The sequence below is a fragment of the Camelina sativa genome, chromosome 9 (genome assembly GCF_030686135.1).
Source record: "Camelina sativa cultivar CO46 ecotype springtype chromosome 9, ASM3068613v1".
Lineage (NCBI taxonomy): Eukaryota > Viridiplantae > Streptophyta > Magnoliopsida > Brassicales > Brassicaceae > Camelina > Camelina sativa.
Window position 1 is genome coordinate 15554546 of NC_141888.1, and position 19249 is coordinate 15573794.

The window sequence follows — 19249 nt, forward strand, 5'->3', positions numbered from 1 at the left end:
CTTTTTCTTTTAACAATCATTTTTGTTTTGTATTTTCAAAGATGGGGATTTTAAATATATTTTTTCTTCTTTTTACTTATTTATAAGATTATGTCATTTGAAATATATCCAAGGCATTGCCAACTATTTCTTTGATTTTACAAGACCAACCTTTGATTTTACAAAATCAAATTTTGTTTTTCAATAATCTTCTAGATATATGTCTTTCATGTAAATAAATAGAATTTTCATTATTTTCTTCCTTTATTTTTCTTATTACAAATAAAGAAATAGTTGGCAATTTCTTGGGTATATTTTAAATGACATAATCTTATAAATAAGTAAAAATATATATATATATTTAAAATCCCCACCTTTGAAAATACAAAATAAAAACTAATTTTTGAAAGGAAAAGGTATATATTTATTATAGTTTTATGAAAAAATCTACTACACATAAAATTTTGGTGGTATAGTTTTATTACATTATTTTTTGTATATTATCTGTATTAACAAAATTAGTTACTAGATATACCACAAATTTTGTTTGTCATATAATTTTTTTTTTTTTGGTATATATTTGTCTTGTATTTTTTTGTTGTATAATTTTTTGCTCTTATATTTTGTTTTTGTAAATTATACAAATCATTTATATTTTTATTTATTTATCAAAAATACATGAAAACAAAAAAAAAATATTATTTTGAGGAAAAAAAAATCTTAATATTTTTTTCTAGTCAACGCCGGTTAACACTGGTCAATGTCGGATTCCGGCCAACCAACCACCGGAGTTGGATGTTTATGGTGTTGTACACATAACCTATGTTTGTTTATGGATGTCCTTATGTGATGACAATAGTTGACGTAGTTAACAAGATATTTATATTGTTTGTATGTGTGGTTATATGTTGGCGTATATTTCAAGTAGCTGACAAACATTTTTCCTATTTTAAACTGGAATAAGGGAATCACACTGAGACAATGCATGCACTCCAAATCCATCTGACAAACGCATGCATAGCTTTTACCGCTGCACACAACTTCCTATCTTTCCATAAGACAAATGGATTACATCAAGACAAGCCTGACAGATTTCAGACATAAGCTTCTCTAAGAATGAAATATGAACGAACACAGACAACACTTATTGTACTAATCATTCTACACTAGTCAAAGAAGACATAGTTTGGTTTTTCAACAATGTGAACACCATATATAGTTTAATCAAAATAAAAAATGTCAAGCACAACCAGCTATATGATCTTCCAGAGTAAAACTGAACTATCACAGTCACCTACACGGTAACACGGCTACACTTAAAGAAAACACACAAAAATGGAAACTATAGTAACACTCACATGGCACGTAAATAAATGATTTTCTAATCAAGCTTGGTTGTCACAATTAAATATGTAAGTTGTATACAGGAAACAAGATCCTACCAAACCAGCCAAATTGTAGACATGTCATCACTGGGAAATCCTAAACAAACAAGGGTATACAACAATAACAAGAAGACAATCAACCAACACAGCTGAAAATGCAAAAGAGATTTTAGATATAAGTTTTCCTAAGAATCAAATATGAACCAACACAGGCAAAACACTCATTGTAATAATCATTCTACACTAGTTAGAGAAAACATAGTTTGCTCTTTCAACAATGTAAACATCATGTATAAATTAATAAAAATAAAAATGACAAGCCCAACCTGCTATACGATCTTCAAAAATAAAATTCAACTGTCACATAGTCATCTACATGGTAACACGGCTACACTTAAAGAAAACACACAAAAAACCCGAGAATTGCATGCAAAGGGAGCTAAAAAATAACCTGAAACACTTATGACGATCTTCAGAAACCAACTGCATGCAAAGAAAGATAAAAAGGCGATGTTAGAAGACCTATGTAAGTTTGTTTGCTACTTGTCGAGACTGTATACACACAGTAATTAATTTGATAAACAACAAAAAATATTAACCTTAGAGATAACAAAACTGAATCAAGTAATAAGCATATATTAAAGAAATAGAAATTCACATACCTGATTTCAGACGTAAAATATCAAGAAATTCACATACCTCAATTTAAATGTAAGTGTGATCATGCATACTCCAAGGATGTCAAACTTCTGGACTGAGGCATTTGTTTTTAATTCAACCAAAGCAGCTTATAGATTTGGGACTGCTTCATTTGCTAATCAGAGATCACGGTCAGGGACAATCAGAGAGGTAAATTACCTCAACAATCGAGGCATTTGCTTTTAACATCAGGTGACTAGGAACCCGAATGATTTATGCATTTAAGGACACGAACAATCAGCGAGGTAATTTAGATTACCTTAACCTTACCGAGGCATTTGTTTCTTTGCTCAGGTGACTAGGAACCTGAATGCATTATAAAGACAAGGACAATCAAACTGATAGGGACAAGGAGAGCCAAACCGAGGCATTTGTTTCTTTGCTCGGATGACTAGGAACCCGTTTGCATTCAAGGGAAAGGGACAATCAAACCGATAGGGACAGGGAAAAGCTGAGAGGTAATTTAAATTACCTCAGCCAAACCGAGGCATTTGTTTCTTTGCTCAGGTAACTAGGACCTGAATACATTCAAGGGACAGGGACAAGCAGAGAGGTAATTTAAATTACCTCAGCCAAACCGAGGCATTTGTTTCTTTGCTCAGGTGACTAGGAACCTGAATGCATTATAAAGACAGGGACAATCAAACCAATAGGGACAGGGACAAGGAGAGCCAAACCGAGGCATTTGTTTATTTGCTCAGTTGACTAGGAACCCATATGCATTCAAGGGACAGAGACAATTAAACCGATAGGGACAGGGACAAGCTGAGAGGTAATTTAAATTACCTCAGCCAAACCGAGACATTTGTTTTTTTTTGCTTAGGTGACTAGGAACCTGTTTGCATTCAAAGGACAGGGACAATCAAACCGATAGGGACAAGGATAAGCTGAGAGGTAATTTAAATTACCTCAGCCAAACCGAGGCATTTGTTTCTTTACTCAGGTTATTGTATGCATTCAAGGGACACGGACAATTAAACCGATAGGGACAGGGACAAGCTGAGTGGTAATTTAAATTACCTCAGCCAAACCGAAGCATTTGTTTCTTTGCTTAGGTGACTAGGAACCCGTTTGCATTCAACGGACAGGGACAAGCTGAGAGGCAATTTAAACTACCTGAGCCAAACGAGGCATTTGTTTCTTTGCTCAGGTGACTAGGAACCCATATGCATTCAAGGGGCAGAGACAATTAAACAGATAAGGACAGGACAAGCTGAGAAGTAATTTAAATTACCTCAACCAAACCGAGGCATTTGTTTCTTTGCTTAACCGAGGCATTTGTTTCTTTGCTTAGGTGACTAGGAACCCGTATGAATTCAAGGGATAGGGACAAGCAGAAAGGTAATTTAAATTACCTCAGTCAAACCCAAGGCATTTGTATTTTTTTCTCAGGTGACTAGGAACTTCTATGCATTCTAGGAACAGGGACAACCAGAGAGGTAATTTAGATTACCTCGATAGAAACAAGACAAAGAGTATTGCATAGCAATACATAACAATTGTAGTTATTACTAGTACATAAGACTAGTGAACGTGAGACTAGTTAATTGGCAAGCAATCAAAAACGTATAATACATAAGGAAAACCAAACCGTGGGAAACCAAAGACACAAAACTGAAAGAGAATTATCCTAACGGTACAAAAACAATCGTCTTACTAAGTTACAAAACCCTATAAAGAACACACACACACACAAAACTATAGGCAAAGTAAACGATTTTGAAACCCAATAGACAGAAAATTGAAATCAAATAACCAAAAATACAAAAATCAAAGAAAGTAAGATTTTTGTGTTAAAACCATAAATTTAACCTAACGCTAACTGTAACGCCCGCGAACCAATTTGTGTATTTTTGGTGTGGGTGTCGATCGACACCCTTGGTGGCATCGATCGACACCATGTTTTTCCGGTTTGGTCGGGTTTGATTTAATTGCCGAATTGGTTCGGTTTGGTTTGATTTAAAACCCTAATCGTGTGTTAAGTGTCTGGGACGAAAGAAGGGTTTCAGAAAGTCTCATTTGTCGCTGTTGAGTGAAAAGAAAGAGAGAAAAGAGAGGAAAACGTTTCTGGGATTTTCTGGGCTTGTTCTTGGAGTTTTTGGAGAGATCTGAAGCTGTAGGAGGGTTATCTGTTGCTGGAAACGAAGGGGGAGCTTCTGGAGGTGTTGTTTTCCACGTTTCTCAATCCAATCTTCCTGTTCTTGAGGTGAGTGCTTGACCATGGTTGATCTAAGCATGAGATCTCTCTTGTTTTGTGTGTTTCTTTGCTGTTTGTGTTGTTTTGTTGCTTGGGTTCGTTGCTTTTGTGATTCCCAGTGATTTCCGAGTCGTTTGGTTGAGTTTGAGATGGATTCGAGATGATTGGGAGGAGAGTTCGACTTTCGGATTCGCGCAGATCGTGATTGCAGAGGAGGCATCGATCGACACTCAAGAGCATCGGTCGACACCATTTTGAAGGGCATCGGTCGACACTGTTTGGCATCGGTCGACACCTTTGTTGTAGCATCGATCGACATCGTTTGGCATCGGTCGACACTAGTCTTATCCGAGACTTGTTTTCCTGGTTCGATGTATTGTTGTGTGTTGTTTGTTTTGCTTAAACTTGAGGGTCTCATTTGCTTGTGTGTATAACCTAGTAGATGGGAGGATGGCCTCACTAAGTATTTATGATAATACTTACGCATCTCAATTGTTGTTTGTGGTGTGCAGGTAAAGGAAAAGTGTGATCGTGGAATCAAAGGCGATGAGGGGGAGGATGTTCTAGAGGCTTGATTGATTGTGTTCTAGCTGTTGTTAGGTTGCTAGATTAAGTCAGTGGAACATTGTAGGATGTTAGCTTTTGATTATTTCTTTATTTGGATTATGTTGCTATTGAGTATTGGGTTATTAAAGTTGGAATTCTATTGGATTGAATGGAAACTGTTTTATTTGGTTATCCGTGGTTATTGGTTGATGTTAGGATGTTAGTGGGTATGGGACCACTAGTAAATTAAGGTATTAAAAAAAAAAAAACGGAAAGGGTTGTTTCACTAACACAAAATATGTAGGAGTATTGAGTAGCATCAAAGTCATCCCATACCTTCATAACCTTTCGATAACCATTAGGCTTCCCAATAGCTTTTGTCCTGATTTCCAGTATTGAGATATCTGATTCCCAATAGCTTTGAAGTAGCTGTTCTCAATCGAAGACTAAGAAGTGGTCTTTATCAGTGCATCAAACATAAAATATCGCCACAACTTACTGTATCTTTTTCCCAACAAAACCAAAGCATCTCTGGAAACGCCTGATCCTGAAAACCAAAACCAGTAAAATATTTCCAAATTAGGACTCAATCATGAGGTAAAAGTAATCATCATAGTGGAGCTATACTCACCATCATCAACAACCTTTATAGAGCACGAAACAACACCCATGAAGAAAGAAACCTGAAAATAGAGAGATCAATCAGAAGAAATCGAAGCAGAAGTGGGAGAATTTAATTTTTGCAGACCTTAGGTCGCACCAGCATCTAACTGTTGAACACGAGTTCCTCCAATGACCCTCTTCATCTCTAACATGATAATTCCAGAACGCTTGGAGTGATAAACACCCTCAGGCAAAGGCTCGATCGACTTCATCCCTCGATTTATCCCGACTGAAACACAGAGAAACAAAAACCCTAAAACCCATAATTTTTAAGATGCAATTCCGGCGGATATCAATTATTGAAGATTGCGAAGCTACTTATCGCCATTAGACCCCAAAAAAAAACAAAAACCCTAACGACAATCAAATCAATATACAGAGAAAATTTACCTAGAGATGGCGATTTCTTGGGAACTGGGGAAGTGATTGATCGTCACTGAAGGATGAAAAAAAAACAAAAACAGAGTCAATACAATCGAAATTGAAAACCCTAAAACGGGAAAATCAAAAAGGCAAAGAAAGATCTAGATGACCGGTATGAGATTATTCTCAAGAGGTATCGGGCCTAGAGAGGCGGATAGGTGGACATATGCAGTTTGAGCAGATATTTCTCTGCTTGGTGGTTAATCCAGTTGGATATAAGTTGAGTGGGTAGGTGTAACATTGCAATGTTATACTCGGACCACAGGAGGTAGTTGTGTCGAGAGATGTTTATAGTCGTTAAGGATTGTTGCTCCTGAGGGGATGGTGATTCCCCTGAATACCGATAGCTCGAGGGGCTGAGGGCTCCGAGAGTGGCAGAGGGGATGTTGTTCTCCTGAGGGGATGAGTAGTTCCCCTGATACCGAGATCTTGAGGATTGTGGGCCAAGAGTGAGACGGTATAACTCGAAGACGCTGGTCTGAGAGTGAGATCGGTATGACTCGAAGGTTGCGACCTAAGAGTGGAAGAGTTGGGAGCAAGCAATTCCTAGGACGTGAGTATAAACATAACGATTGAATGTAGACCTTGAGAGATTGACGGTGGTTTAATCTCGGGTTTTGAATGTGTTGACTTTTGGGACAAGGTTTTATGACCATAGCGTTTATGAATGTTTGGCTGTGTGCCAGGATTGTGAGGCCAGTGGTGCCGGAGTCCCGGGAAGGGGAGTTACAGCAGGATTGAGCTGGGAGAGGCATATTTGCCAGATACATAAGTTCACGAAAAGCCTTCATGGCAGGATAAACTAATCGTTGTAACGATGCTGGATGAAGTTCATTGGAGTTGGACAGGGTTGCTAGATCCAAGGTTTTGGTAAACTTGTTGGAGGGAATAAGTCAAGTGGTTTGAGTTAGCTGCCTGCAAAGCATTTGACGCGGTGAATCAGAATATGTGAACGTATGGTACTTGTTTGTTTTATTAAGCTCGTATTGATGATTTACTGTGGAGAATTGCCAAGTGGAAAAGCTATTTCTGGAATAATTTATCTTGGGAAAGTTTCCCTAAGTGGCAAGTTACTAGAGGTTCTTGGACGAACGAGAGGGTTGATATTTAAGTGGCGGCGAGTTGATGTCGGCATACTTGAGTATTTGTTTAGTTGAGCTGAGGAAGCAACTAGAGGATTTATGGAGCAAGGGATTTATACGTTCTAGTGTATCACCGTGGAGAGCCCTGGTGTTATTTATTAAGAAGAAGGATGGGAGTTTCCGCTTGTGCATTGACTAATGGGGTTTGAACCGGGTCACTGTCAAGAACAAGTACCCTCTTCCCAGGATTGATGAGTTGTTGAATCAGCTGGGAGGTGCTACTCGGTTCTCTAAGGTAGATCTGGCGTTGGGTTATCATCAGATACCGATAGATGAGGCAGATGTGACGAAGACTGCTTTCAGGACGAGCTATGGGCACTATGAGTTTGTGGTGATGCCTTTCGGATTGACTAACGCGCCAGCAGCGTTTATGAGATTGATGAACAGTGTGTTTCAGGAGTTTTTGGATGTATCTACCATCATTTTCATCGACAATATCCTGGTTTATTCTAAGAGTCCTGAGGAGCATGCAGTGCATTTGAGGGCAGTTATGGAGAAGCTGCGGGAGCAGAAGTTGTTTGCTAAGTGGAGCAAGTACAGTTTTTAGCAGCGTGAGATGGGCTTTCTGGGTCACATTGTTTCTGCATAGTGAGTTCCTGTAGATCCGGAGAAGATTCAGGCTATCAGGGATTGGCCTAGACAACAAAATGTCACTAAGATCAAGAGTTTCCTTGGTTTGACAGGTTACTACAGGACCATGAGATGTAGTCTCTGGTAGAAGAGGATAGTGCGTTGAGCTTGTGCGTGGTTTCTTGAGAACCATTGGGTTAGGAGGCGGCTTATGGAGCGGATCTTCTGAGCAGGGTGTGGTTGGCTCAGGAGAAGGATTTGGGGCTGGTGAATGTCTCTAAGGATGTTGATTCAGAGTATCAGGTCTCAACTAATGGTACTATCTTGGTGCACGGTCGGATTTGTGTGCCCAAGGATGAGGATTTGAGATAGGAGATCTTGAGGGAGGCTCATGCGAGCATGTTTTTCTATTCATCCAGGAGCGACTAAGATGTACCGTGACCTCAAGAGGTATTATCATTAGGTCGGAATGAAGAAGGTTGTAGCTAGTTGGGTCGCGAGGTGCGACGTGTGTCAGCTGGTGAAGGCTGAGCATCAGGTTCCAAGCAGATTACTAAAGAGTCTACCCATTTCAGAGTGGAAGTGGGATATGATCACGATGGATTTTGTGGTAGGATTGCCAGTGTCACGAACTTTTGATGTTATTTGGGTCATTGTGGACCGGTTGACTAAGTCATCATATTTTCTATCCATTAAGAAGATTGATGGAGCAGCGGTCTTGGCTAAGAAGTATGTGAGAGAGATAGTCAGATTGCATGGGATGCCAGCGAGCATTGTGTTTGACAGGGATTCTAAGTTCACTTCGGTGTTCTGGAAGGTATTTCAGGCAGAGATGGGCACTAAGGTGCATATGAGTACAACTTATCATCCCCAGACAGATGGACAGTCTGAGAGGACGATCCAGACGCTGGAGGATTTGTGTGTTGGATTGGGGTGGCCATTGGGCAGATCACCTGAACCTGGTAGAGTTTGCTTACAACAACAGTTATCAGGCAAGTATTAAGATGGCTCCTTATAAGGCTTTGTATGGGAGACCATGTCGTACACCGTTATGTTGGACTCAGGTGGGGGAGAGGAGCATATATGGTGCGGATTTTGTTCAGGAGACCTCAGAGAAGATTCGGGTTCTGAGGCTGAACATGAGGGAGGCTCAGGATCGGCAGAAGAGCTATGCTGATAAGAGGAGAAAGGATCTTGAGTTTCAGGTTGACGATAGAGTGTACCTCAAGATGGCTATGTTGCGGGGTCCGAACAGGTCACTGTCAGAGACTAAGTTGAGTCCGAGGTACATGGGTCCGTGCAGAGAGGTTGAGCGGGTGGGACCAGTGGCATATCGGCTGGAGTTGCCTGAGGTTATGCGTGCGTTCCACAAGGTATTTCATGTGTCGATTCTGAGGAAGTGTCTTCACGAGGGTGACCGGTTGTTGCCTAAGATTCTTGAGGATCTTCAGCCCAACATGACGTTGGAGGCGAGACCGTTGAGGGTACTCGGGAGGAGAGTCAAGGAACTTCGGAAGAAGAAGATTCTTTTGATGAGAGTCCTGTAGGACTGTGATGGAGTAGAGGAGCAGACTTGGGAGCCTGAGGCGAGGATGAAGGCAAGGTTTAAGAAGTGGTTTGAGAAGCAGGCCGCAACTTGAGCTTGTCTAGCCGGGTCTGAGTTGTAGTCCGTGGCTGGAGCGGGTACGGAGTATTCCAGTCCATCTCTCTTGATACTTGGTCGCTTAGGGGTGGTTGGTTGTGCGACTCAGTACTAAGATGAGGTGGTGCTCGGAATGCGGGTTGATGGATTGGATCGTTGTATCTTATTGTTTCTGTTGTATTTTCGTTGAGGTTGTAACGATTATGACATTTTAAGATTAATAAGATGAGTATTTTTCTTTATGTTTGACTGTTGTAGTCATGGGAAAAAGAGAAATAGCTCGGGTTTCTATTTTTGGAAGTTTCTATAAATAGAAAGTTTCCACAAAAGGAAAGTTTCCAGAATTAGAAGTTTCTAAAAGGGGAATTTTTGTGGGAAGTGTTGAGGTAGATCTAGCCGGGAGATACTCGATGGCATCAGGTTTGTTTTTGCTCAAGGCCGTGCGGGCCCAACTCACGTGATACCGATAGCTCGATGGACTTTGTGGCCAGAGAGTGGGAGTGGTATATGTTGCTTCGGATGACGATCCGAGAGCGCGCTTGAGGGTGACGACCCAAGAGCGGGATATGTGAGGCTCCCTGGATACCGTAGCTGTGAGCCGTGGCTCGGCAGTGAGCCGGTATGTCTCGAGGGTTGCGACCCGAGAGCGGGGGGAGTGGGCGCGTGAGACTCCCTGGATACCGTAGCTGTAGGCTGTGGCCTGGCAGTGAGCCGGTATGACTCGAAGGTTGCGACCTGAGAGCGGGGGGAGTGTGTGTGTGTGTGTGAGTGACTTCCTGGATGCCGTAGCTTAAGGCGGTTGGCCTGAAAGCGAGCCGGCATGATTCGATGGTTGCGACCACGGACGGGGGAAGCACTGAGTTGTGAGCAAATAGTGTTTATGATGCGAGTATATTGGCTAGAGGGAGACCTCGAGGGTCAGTCGGAGGTGTGCGGGCTGTTGCGACAGTGGCACGGGAAACCTTGGCTGACGGTGTTTAGTCCGGTCTGGGGACGTGCGGGCCGTGCAGACGGTGGCACGGAGGTCCTTGGCAGATGGACGGTATTGCGGGATTCGGGGACGAATCCATATTGGTGGGGGAGAATTGTAACGCCCGCGAACCAATTTGTGTATTTTTGGTGTGGGTGTCGATCGACACCCTTGGTGGCATCGATCGACACCATGTTTTTCCGGTTTGGTCGGGTTTGATTTAATTGCCGAATTGGTTCGGTTTGGTTTGATTTAAAACCCTAATCGTGTGTTAAGTGTCTGGGACGAAAGAAGGGTTTCAGAAAGTCTCATTTGTCGCCGTTGAGTGAAAAGAAAGAAAGAAAAGAGAGGAAAACGTTTCTGGGATTTTCTGGGCTTGTTCTTGGAGTTTTTGGAGAGATCTGAAGCTGTAGGAGGGTTATCTGTTGCTGGAAACGAAGGGGGAGCTTCTGGAGGTGTTGTTTTCCACGTTTCTCAATCCAATCTTCCTGTTCTTGAGGTGAGTGCTTGACCATGGTTGATCTAAGCATGAGATCTCTCTTGTTTTGTGTGTTTCTTTGCTGTTTGTGTTGTTTTGTTGCTTGGGTTCGTTGTTTTTGTGATTCCCAGTGATTTCCGAGTCGTTTGGTTGAGTTTGAGATGGATTCGAGATGATTGGGAGGAGAGTTCGACTTTCGGATTCGCGCAGATCGTGATTGCAGAGGAGGCATCGATCGACACTCAAGAGCATCGGTCGACACCATTTTGAGGGGCATCGGTCGACAGTGTTTGGCATCGGTCGACACCTTTGTTGTAGCATCGATCGACATCGTTTGGCATCGGTCGACACTAGTCTTATCCGAGACTTGTTTTCCTGGTTCGATGTATTGTTGTGTGTTGTTTGTTTTGCTTAAACTTGAGGGTCTCATTTGCTTGTGTGTATAACCTAGTAGATGGGAGGATGGCCTCACTAAGTATTTATGATAATACTTACGCATCTCAATTGTTGTTTGTGGTGTGCAGGTAAAGGAAAAGTGTGATCGTGGAATCAAAGGCGATGAGGGGGAGGATGTTCTAGAGGCTTGATTGATTGTGTTCTAGCTGTTGTTAGGTTGCTAGATTAAGTCAGTGGAACATTGTAGGATGTTAGCTTTTGGTTATTTCTTTATTTGGATTATGTTGCTATTGAGTATTGGGTTATTAAAGTTGGAATTCTATTGGATTGAATGGAAACTGTTTTATTTGGTTATCCGTGGTTATTGGTTGATGTTAGGATGTTAGTGGGTATGGGACCACTAGTAAATTAAGGTATTAAAAAAAAAAACGGAAAGGGTTGTTTCACTAACACAAAATATGTAGGAGTATTGAGTAGCATCAAAGTCATCCCATACCTTCATAACCTTTCGATAACCATTAGGCTTCCCAATAGCTTTTGTCCTGATTTCCAGTATTGAGATATCTGATTCCCAATAGCTTTGAAGTAGCTGTTCTCAATCGAAGACTAAGAAGTGGTCTTTATCAGTGCATCAAACATAAAATATCGCCACAACTTACTGTATCTTTTTCCCAACAAAACCAAAGCATCTCTGGAAACGCCTGATCCTGAAAACCAAAACCAGTAAAATATTTCCAAATTAGGACTCAATCATGAGGTAAAAGTAATCATCATAGTGGAGCTATACTCACCATCATCAACAACCTTTATAGAGCACGAAACAACACCCATGAAGAAAGAAACCTGAAAATAGAGAGATCAATCAGAAGAAATCGAAGCAGAAGTGGGAGAATTTAATTTTTGCAGACCTTAGGTCGCACCAGCATCTAACTGTTGAACACGAGTTCCTCCAATGACCCTCTTCATCTCTAACATGATAATTCCAGAACGCTTGGAGTGATAAACACCCTCAGGCAAAGGCTCGATCGACTTCATCCCTCGATTTATCCCGACTGAAACACAGAGAAACAAAAACCCTAAAACCCATAATTTTTAAGATGCAATTCCGGCGGATATCAATTATTGAAGATTGCGAAGCTACTTATCGCCATTAGACCCCAAAAAAAACAAAAACCCTAACGACAATCAAATCAATATACAGAGAAAATTTACCTAGAGATGGCGATTTCTTGGGAACTGGGGAAGTGATTGATCGTCACTGAAGGATGAAAAAAAAAAAAAAAACAGAGTCAATACAATCGAAATTGAAAACCCTAAAACGGGAAAATCAAAAAGGCAAAGAAAGATCTAGAAACTCATATATAATAAGCGAAGAGAACTTATCTAAAGACTGTGGGTCTCTCCTCACAAGTGATTAATTGATTCTTCTCTTGACCTTGATTTCGTCGGAAGTGATTAAACAAACGCCTCTTAAGGAAGAAGACGATGAGAGCAGAGAGAATTTTAATTTTGATTTTAATTAATTGAATTTTAACTCTTACATAAGACTTCTCTCCCTTTAATCCTTTAAACGGTGACGTTTGTTGTATCTCATACCATATACAATATAGCCATTGGAAAGTATTGCGTTTCAGAATTGGAAAATAACCGTTGCAAAAGTACTTTTACATGTGTGAATTTCTAGATTTTATATTATAATTTCATAGATCCTAAAATTTGATTATAATTTTATTTGTTAATAGAACTAGAAAAGTTATATTCTTATAAATAGTATATGAAAATATATTTTTTGCATTTTATTAAGTTAATTGATAAATAGAAAAATATGTTTCAAGATTAAACCCTAAATGGTTTAAGGGTATAGAGTTCAATTTTAAAGCATATTTTTAGTATTTATCAATTAACAAAACAAAATGAAGAAAAAACTTTATTATATTTGATTATTTAGTGATGTATATAATTAACAAATGAATGTTTTAAACATTTGGGAATATTATTTGATTGTGTATAATTAACAAATGAGTATATGAGAATAATTATGAACAAAATAAAAGTGTTATTTGTAGTCTTATAATTATGTATTAAGTTGACAAAAAAAAAATTATGTATTGACTACATAGCTCCTGCAACGGATCAACCATTTACATTAATTAGAGACTGTACGTACATACTAAAAAGATCACTCGGCGTGTTCACAAGAGACCCGAGAAAAATCTTTATTTCATGTCAAATTACCAAACCCAACACACAAAATTGTACTTTTACTCTTTATTGGCTGTATATTCAAAGAAACTAAGCAAAAAAAACTGATGTAGAAACTTACTTGAAATCAGTTTAGATCAAGCTGGCTACACATTGTCCCATGGGGAGTCAGGAAATGAGCACTGTATCTTAAATAAATCTATGGAAACCAACCTGTATTCATCACAGAAAACGGCAAGTCTCTCAAATCACAGACAAAATATCAGGAAATAGACCAGCAGAATCCATCTACAGGATGCTTACAAAGATCTGAACAAATCCAAAAACAAATCAAATTCAATATCAAAGAACAACACCAAACAGATTTGTTAAAGATTCGTGTGGTTTTGTGTATACCTTTGACCTGTTTCTGAAGTAGAAAAGCTTGTGAGGTCATGGCGGATGATTTAGAAATCGAGATGGAGCTGCCAGAGAGAGAAAGAGGAAGATGGTAATTGAATTGAGAGTTTTATATGTAAAAGGCAATTGAGATTTAAAACAACACAACTTCATCAAATTCAAAATTTCAAGGTTTGCTTAATTACCAGCCTGTCATGAACTTTTTCGACGCCCAACCCCAAGTGTTCTAATTCTTTTACCTGTGACCCAAAAAAAGAAAGAAAAACGATTTGCTTCCCATTTAGATCACGAATAAAACGAGCCAACATAAGACATTGTAGTTTTTGTCAAGTACGTACTTACAGTGTAAATGCTCAAAGAGTGATCCATTTGGAGCATATTTAAATATCAAGATCCTGGTGAAAGGTTCCTTTTCCTCACAGTACTCGAGCAGGTTTTACAAAATTCTTGTAACTGAGCTTCGACAACATTTCCATCTGAAATCATGAAACAGTACGCGCTAAGTCCACTTTATATATAGTTGTCGTAAAAATAAAACTAAAAGTGGGAGAAACTATAACTTCTGATCCGAAAGTGAATTTATGTATTGTTCTTCCGGTCTTTAGCGGATGTAGTAGCCAATGAAACAACAGCTATCTCCACACTACTTGATAGTGTGTGTTCCTTTGAACAATCTCCCAACTGAGCAAGATCCAATGACATTACTAAAATCTTCACATCACATGCAACTTCAATCTCAGGCTGATTATGGATGCCTGAGGATCAAAATCACAGACTGATTAAACCAAAAAGGATACAAAGTTAGCTAATACTCATAAGTAAGTAATATTCTATGCCATGTAGCAATGAAGAAAGAAACTTACCAAGTTACAAATACTTTCTGAAGTTGTCCGCTAAGACCCGTACGCCAAGGATTCACAGTTTCCTCAGCCTTACGTCTGTAAAAGTAGAAGCCGGTAGCTACTAAGGGAAGAAAAACAAATGGAGAAGGTGAAACATCTTGTAGATGAACTCTTTTGTGGATGATGACGGTGTGGCAGCCCCGCCTAGTTAAACCCTACATGTTTAACCGTAACTGATGTGACCCGGGGACACGGTCACGATAAGATCGCGGTACGGACGCGGCTTGAGCTCTCGGTCAACTTTCAGTCGGTGAAGCTTTTCTCGGCCGAGGTTCTGGGCTTCGGATCTAGGAGAGAATCAAACGAGGGAAACGGAGTTTGAAGGAATTCAAACGAGCCGTTCGGGAGATACTTCGGGAAGCCACGAACGGTTCAATCGGACAGTACGGATGCGGAACGAGCGGGTGGACGTCTTCGAAGGAAACGATAGCGGGAATGATTTGAGGTGGTTCGAGGGGGCTCGAGAAAGATGAAAGAGGACTCGAGCTTAAGAAGAGGATAGATGGAAACGAGGTGAGGGGAAATACGGATGGATCGATTGACGACACAAGAGGTTTGGCTCTCCTCTTGATACGGTCGCTAACAAGGGCGAACCCGGTAAGCGGCTTGTTAGGGTTTTCTCAAGGTTCAATCCCGGATTGAAGAAAGAGAAGAGTGAGACAAGTTTCAAGAATCTCTCTTGAGAAAAAGTTTTATTTTCATACAAGTCTAAGGAGGAACAAGGGCTTAAAGAAAGTTTAAATAGCTAGGTCTAGATAGGAGCTTAAGGACACGCGGATTCATCTTGATCCGCACATCATCCTTTTGACGTGTCCCCTTTACAAAGAGAACACATCGCCTCCTTTTGACTAACACGCTTAGCCACAAACACTCTCCAACGTTCACAAACATAGGATCAAAAGAGAATATTCTCAAGTTCGAAATTAAACCAAAAATAAGAAGGAAAGAGAGATAACCGCCTTGGCCTTGCGCGTGAAGCAACTTAGCCTTTAGGCGTTTTGCGTTTAGCTCCATGCCTCGTTAAAACCTCCTCCGGTAAACCCATTGGGACAAACCCGGAGTGAGGAAAAAGAGTACACTTCCTCGCTTAACGACTTGACCGTCTTCACTCTTGGGTAAGAGTGAAGACTAAGCGGACTGAGCCTTCGGAGTCTTCGTGGGGTGGCTGGTGTTGGACGTAGGTTCGGACAAATAGGTTGAGCCGCTGTTTGACCGCCTTTGCTGAGCTCTTGGAACGTGTGGTGGCTCCGGGAAGGATCGTTGGAGCCTTGGCCGCGTCTGAAGAGGTTGCCCTGGTCGCGTCCGATGCGTCTTGGTCATGCGTCTCGGTCGCGTCCGGCGTATCTTGGTCTTCTTGGCTGAGGTCGCGTCCTGCGATCACATCAGTAACCATATCAAAAATTGATCCTAACTATATACAATTCCTGTATTAGGTTGATTAGAGTTACTCTTTTGCTCTACCTTTGTTCTGTTCATCCACTGCAAGAATGAGATCAAACTCCCTGAAATCAGATGCCTTAATCGGTCTGGATAAGGATGTTATCTCAATCCCTCAACGTTTCGCAGCGCGTCTCATTCTCGGATCCGCCATATTCCCCCTTAAAAAAGAACAGTCTCACATTATCAGAAACATGAATTTCAAAGTCTCCACTGCACCAAATTACATAAAATCCAAAATGAAACATTTCTACGTGTGTGAAAAGCATCATTCACTAATTGTACCAATATTTCTATACAATCCTAAAGTTAGATTATTGGTTTTGTTCATCCCTTGTAAAGAGAACACTTTCACAAATCAAAAAACTGGATCAGAAACATAAACTTCAAATTCTCCACTGCTAATTAGTAATTTACTCCAACCAAATAACATCCACCAAAAAAAAACCCTTAATCCCAAATCAAACCTTTCTACGTCTGTGAATAGCATCATTCACTAATTGTACCAATCAATCATCAATCTTATTACAAAACCCTAAAGTTAAGTAACTCGTTCTGTTTCAAAAAGCAAAAGAAAAAAGAATCGGAACAGGATGATTAGTATACCTCGTGATAATCAATGGTTGTTGAATTTGGAATGGAGACCTCTCTTCTCCACGATACCTCTAAAGACACCTTCAGCTGCTGGACTCCGACAGATGTTTCCGAGACATACGAAAAGAACAGAGAAAGGTTTGGTTTCGCTGCTCTGCGTCGTCGGAGTCGTCTCCACTGAAGAGGATGCAAAGCACCCAAGGGAATGAGAGATTCTGGGTTTTGCTCGGAAGATGGAAACGAGATTCGAGTTTTTGTCAGATGATCGGAAATGAGAAGGAGGAGAAAGATAAGTGGAGTGGCAAAATGGTAAATAGGAAGGGGTTGTTGAAGAAGTGGTGAGGTTGGAACAGTACATCCTCATTCCCCTGAATAGTTGGAGACTCTTTGTGATATTACGAGTTTCTTCTTCTTCTGCTCTTTGTTTTTTTTTTTTTTAAAGTCTTAGACCTTATTTATCGGTAAGCTCTTAGAGGAGTTTTAAGGATTTTGAATCAAAAAAATAAATCAGAAGTAAAAAAAAAAACTTAAGGGAGTCCCTTATATAGTATACCGCTTCATGTTCTAAGAGACGCTACGTGTCTTAATCTTGTTGGTCGAACTAAATAATACCAAAGAAAAAAAAAATTCTCTACACTCGATTTGTTTTCCTCTCTCTCTTTCTCTCGCGATTGAATACAACGAAGAAATTTGGAATCAGAAGAAGGGTTTGGAATCGAAGGATACTTGAATCAGAGGAGACTGGGTCGGAGGAGATGCATAGCGGAGGAGATTGACTGCGGAGGCCAATCGCGATAGATTGAATCATCGTTTCTTCCCCTCTCCCTCTCTCTCGAATCTCTCCGATTTTACAATCGGAAAAGAGCCGTCTCACAATCGATTAGAAACGGGTGGAGATTGAATCAATTGGAATCGGAGGTGACTGAGTTGGAGGAGATTGAATCATATGATAAGAGTTCCATGGCCATACCAGTGGGGAGCACCATCGTTTGATGCCGGTGAAGCCTTTGCCATGATGATGGTTTCTTTTGTTGCTGTTGTTGAAGTTTGTTTCACCGTGTAAATTAGATTACATAAATATTAGATTTTATGTTTTGCCTCAGGGCGAGCAATTGCTCAATTTATCTAAAGGTTGTGCCTCAACTATGTTGATTTCTCGTTTAGGGAGTTGCAATTTGTCTAAGGCTGTGCCTCAATTTATCTAAGGTTGTGCCTCAACCATCTTCACGCACAATCCATTTATTTCATCTTTGTGTTTATTGTCTTGTTTGGTATACCGTATACATACAGCCACAATGCTTTGCACGTAATGTGTTTCTCACCTTCTAAAGATTATAGAAACTGTGAATTAAGTGCCTTGATTTCGATACTGGTGATTTTCATTTTAATTTGTTTACGTTCCCTTTGATTACCAACTTGTTCAAAAAACTTCTCTAACACTCTGGTTTAATTTTCTTGCAGGCTGTGTAGTGACTATAATATAAAAGGTACATGTGGTGTCTTCAACTTGTTCTGTGATTTCAGGTTTTCAACAGCTGATTCAAACAAATGAACGAAGGAGTTAATGAGTGACGAATCAGAATTAAGGTTGGTTTACTTGTTACTTACTACTAAACTTGTTTCGTTGAGCTCTGTATAAGGCTTAACAAATTGGTAGAGAGACTTTCACACCTCTTGCTCCTTTTTTGTTTGCTTAGCTTCTGGTTCATATCTGTTCCTCTTGTTCAGTTTTTTAAGTTGGATTTCACATAGAGCGACTTAGAGAATGAAGAAGATGGAAGAAATTCTGATAACAACAAAGAAGGAGCCATACACTTTAAGGTACTCTTGTTTTCTTCTTTTGCATATATGTTCCTCTTCAAGTATGATGTTATTGGTTTATTTTGCTGCTGGCTTGGATTGGTCATTGTTTAATTTTGTTGCAGGCTTGTCTTGGTCACCGTTTGTTTTTGCTGCAGGCTTGGCTTGGTCACATTTTAATCTTGGGTCTGATTGGTTGCTGTTTGATTTTTCGACATGCTTGGCTTTTCCTAGCTAAAAAATAATCGATGGCAACATGATTGTATAATTTAAGAGTACATTGTTCTTGTTCTATTTATCTTGTAGTAATATCCTTTGGTATGCTTGACAAATTTGATTTTATTTGGCCATGAATGATTAATTGTACTTCTAAATTGCAATTAATCATTTTGCCCATTTATGAATTGCACTAATGTGTATTAATGTTTTTATTATGTTTTCTATGTTTGAAAATTAATTAAAATACAATATTTTCTAATTTCATAAAATCTTAAATGTTTACACATTTATACCTTCTATTCTATTTAAAATTTTAAAATTTTAAAAAACAATATTTTCAAAAATAAGAGACCCAAAATAAGAACCTACCAATAAAAGAGAAAATTTTATCTAAGAGATCATGGGTTTTTATATTCCAAACAGTACACGATTAATTCATAAAAAATTTAAGAACTCCCCTTATATGAACCCCCGATAAACTTGCCCTTATTTCGTAATGAACAGAGGAAGTAAGGGGTAGAACTGGGAGAATATAGATAAACAAATGTTGAATTTTGCCCGGAACAAAGTTTTGAGTTTAATGAATTGCAATTTGGGTGATTTAGT

At 39.7% G+C, this 19249-nt stretch overlaps 3 long non-coding RNA genes across 31 annotated transcripts; 1 reads left to right on the top strand and 2 right to left on the bottom strand.

The window, feature by feature from the left end:
* Positions 1–838: 838 nt before the first annotated feature.
* Positions 839–12631, bottom strand: LOC104710925 (uncharacterized). 22 transcript variants are annotated; one of them, XR_015565301.1, is made up of 10 exons: positions 12303–12631; positions 12011–12142; positions 11882–11933; positions 11587–11797; positions 5860–5905; positions 5555–5698; positions 5438–5489; positions 5143–5353; positions 1816–1847; positions 839–1023 (listed from the first exon to the last, which is right to left on the bottom strand). It is a non-coding gene; the product is annotated as an uncharacterized LOC104710925 (long non-coding RNA). The 22 variants fall into 22 exon arrangements; XR_015565296.1 differs by having other exon boundaries at positions 2064–5353; positions 11999–12142; positions 12303–12629; XR_015565302.1 differs by lacking the exon at positions 839–1023 and having other exon boundaries at positions 1576–1847; positions 2064–5353; positions 5567–5698.
* A 585-nt stretch (positions 12632–13216) lies between these two features.
* On the bottom strand, positions 13217–17214 carry LOC104710923 (uncharacterized). The gene is made up of 7 exons (XR_755145.3): positions 16637–17214; positions 16055–16191; positions 14555–15964; positions 14034–14446; positions 13877–13930; positions 13689–13756; positions 13217–13505 (listed from the first exon to the last, which is right to left on the bottom strand). It is a non-coding gene; the product is annotated as an uncharacterized LOC104710923 (long non-coding RNA).
* On the top strand, positions 17201–18820 carry LOC104710924 (uncharacterized). Of its 8 annotated transcripts, none has more exons than XR_015565313.1 (5): positions 17201–17622; positions 17728–17830; positions 18086–18211; positions 18353–18445; positions 18583–18820. It is a non-coding gene; the product is annotated as an uncharacterized LOC104710924 (long non-coding RNA). The 8 variants fall into 8 exon arrangements; XR_015565316.1 differs by having other exon boundaries at positions 17483–17622; positions 18322–18445; positions 18550–18820; XR_015565310.1 differs by having other exon boundaries at positions 17483–17622; positions 18550–18820.
* Positions 18821–19249: the final 429 nt, after the last annotated feature.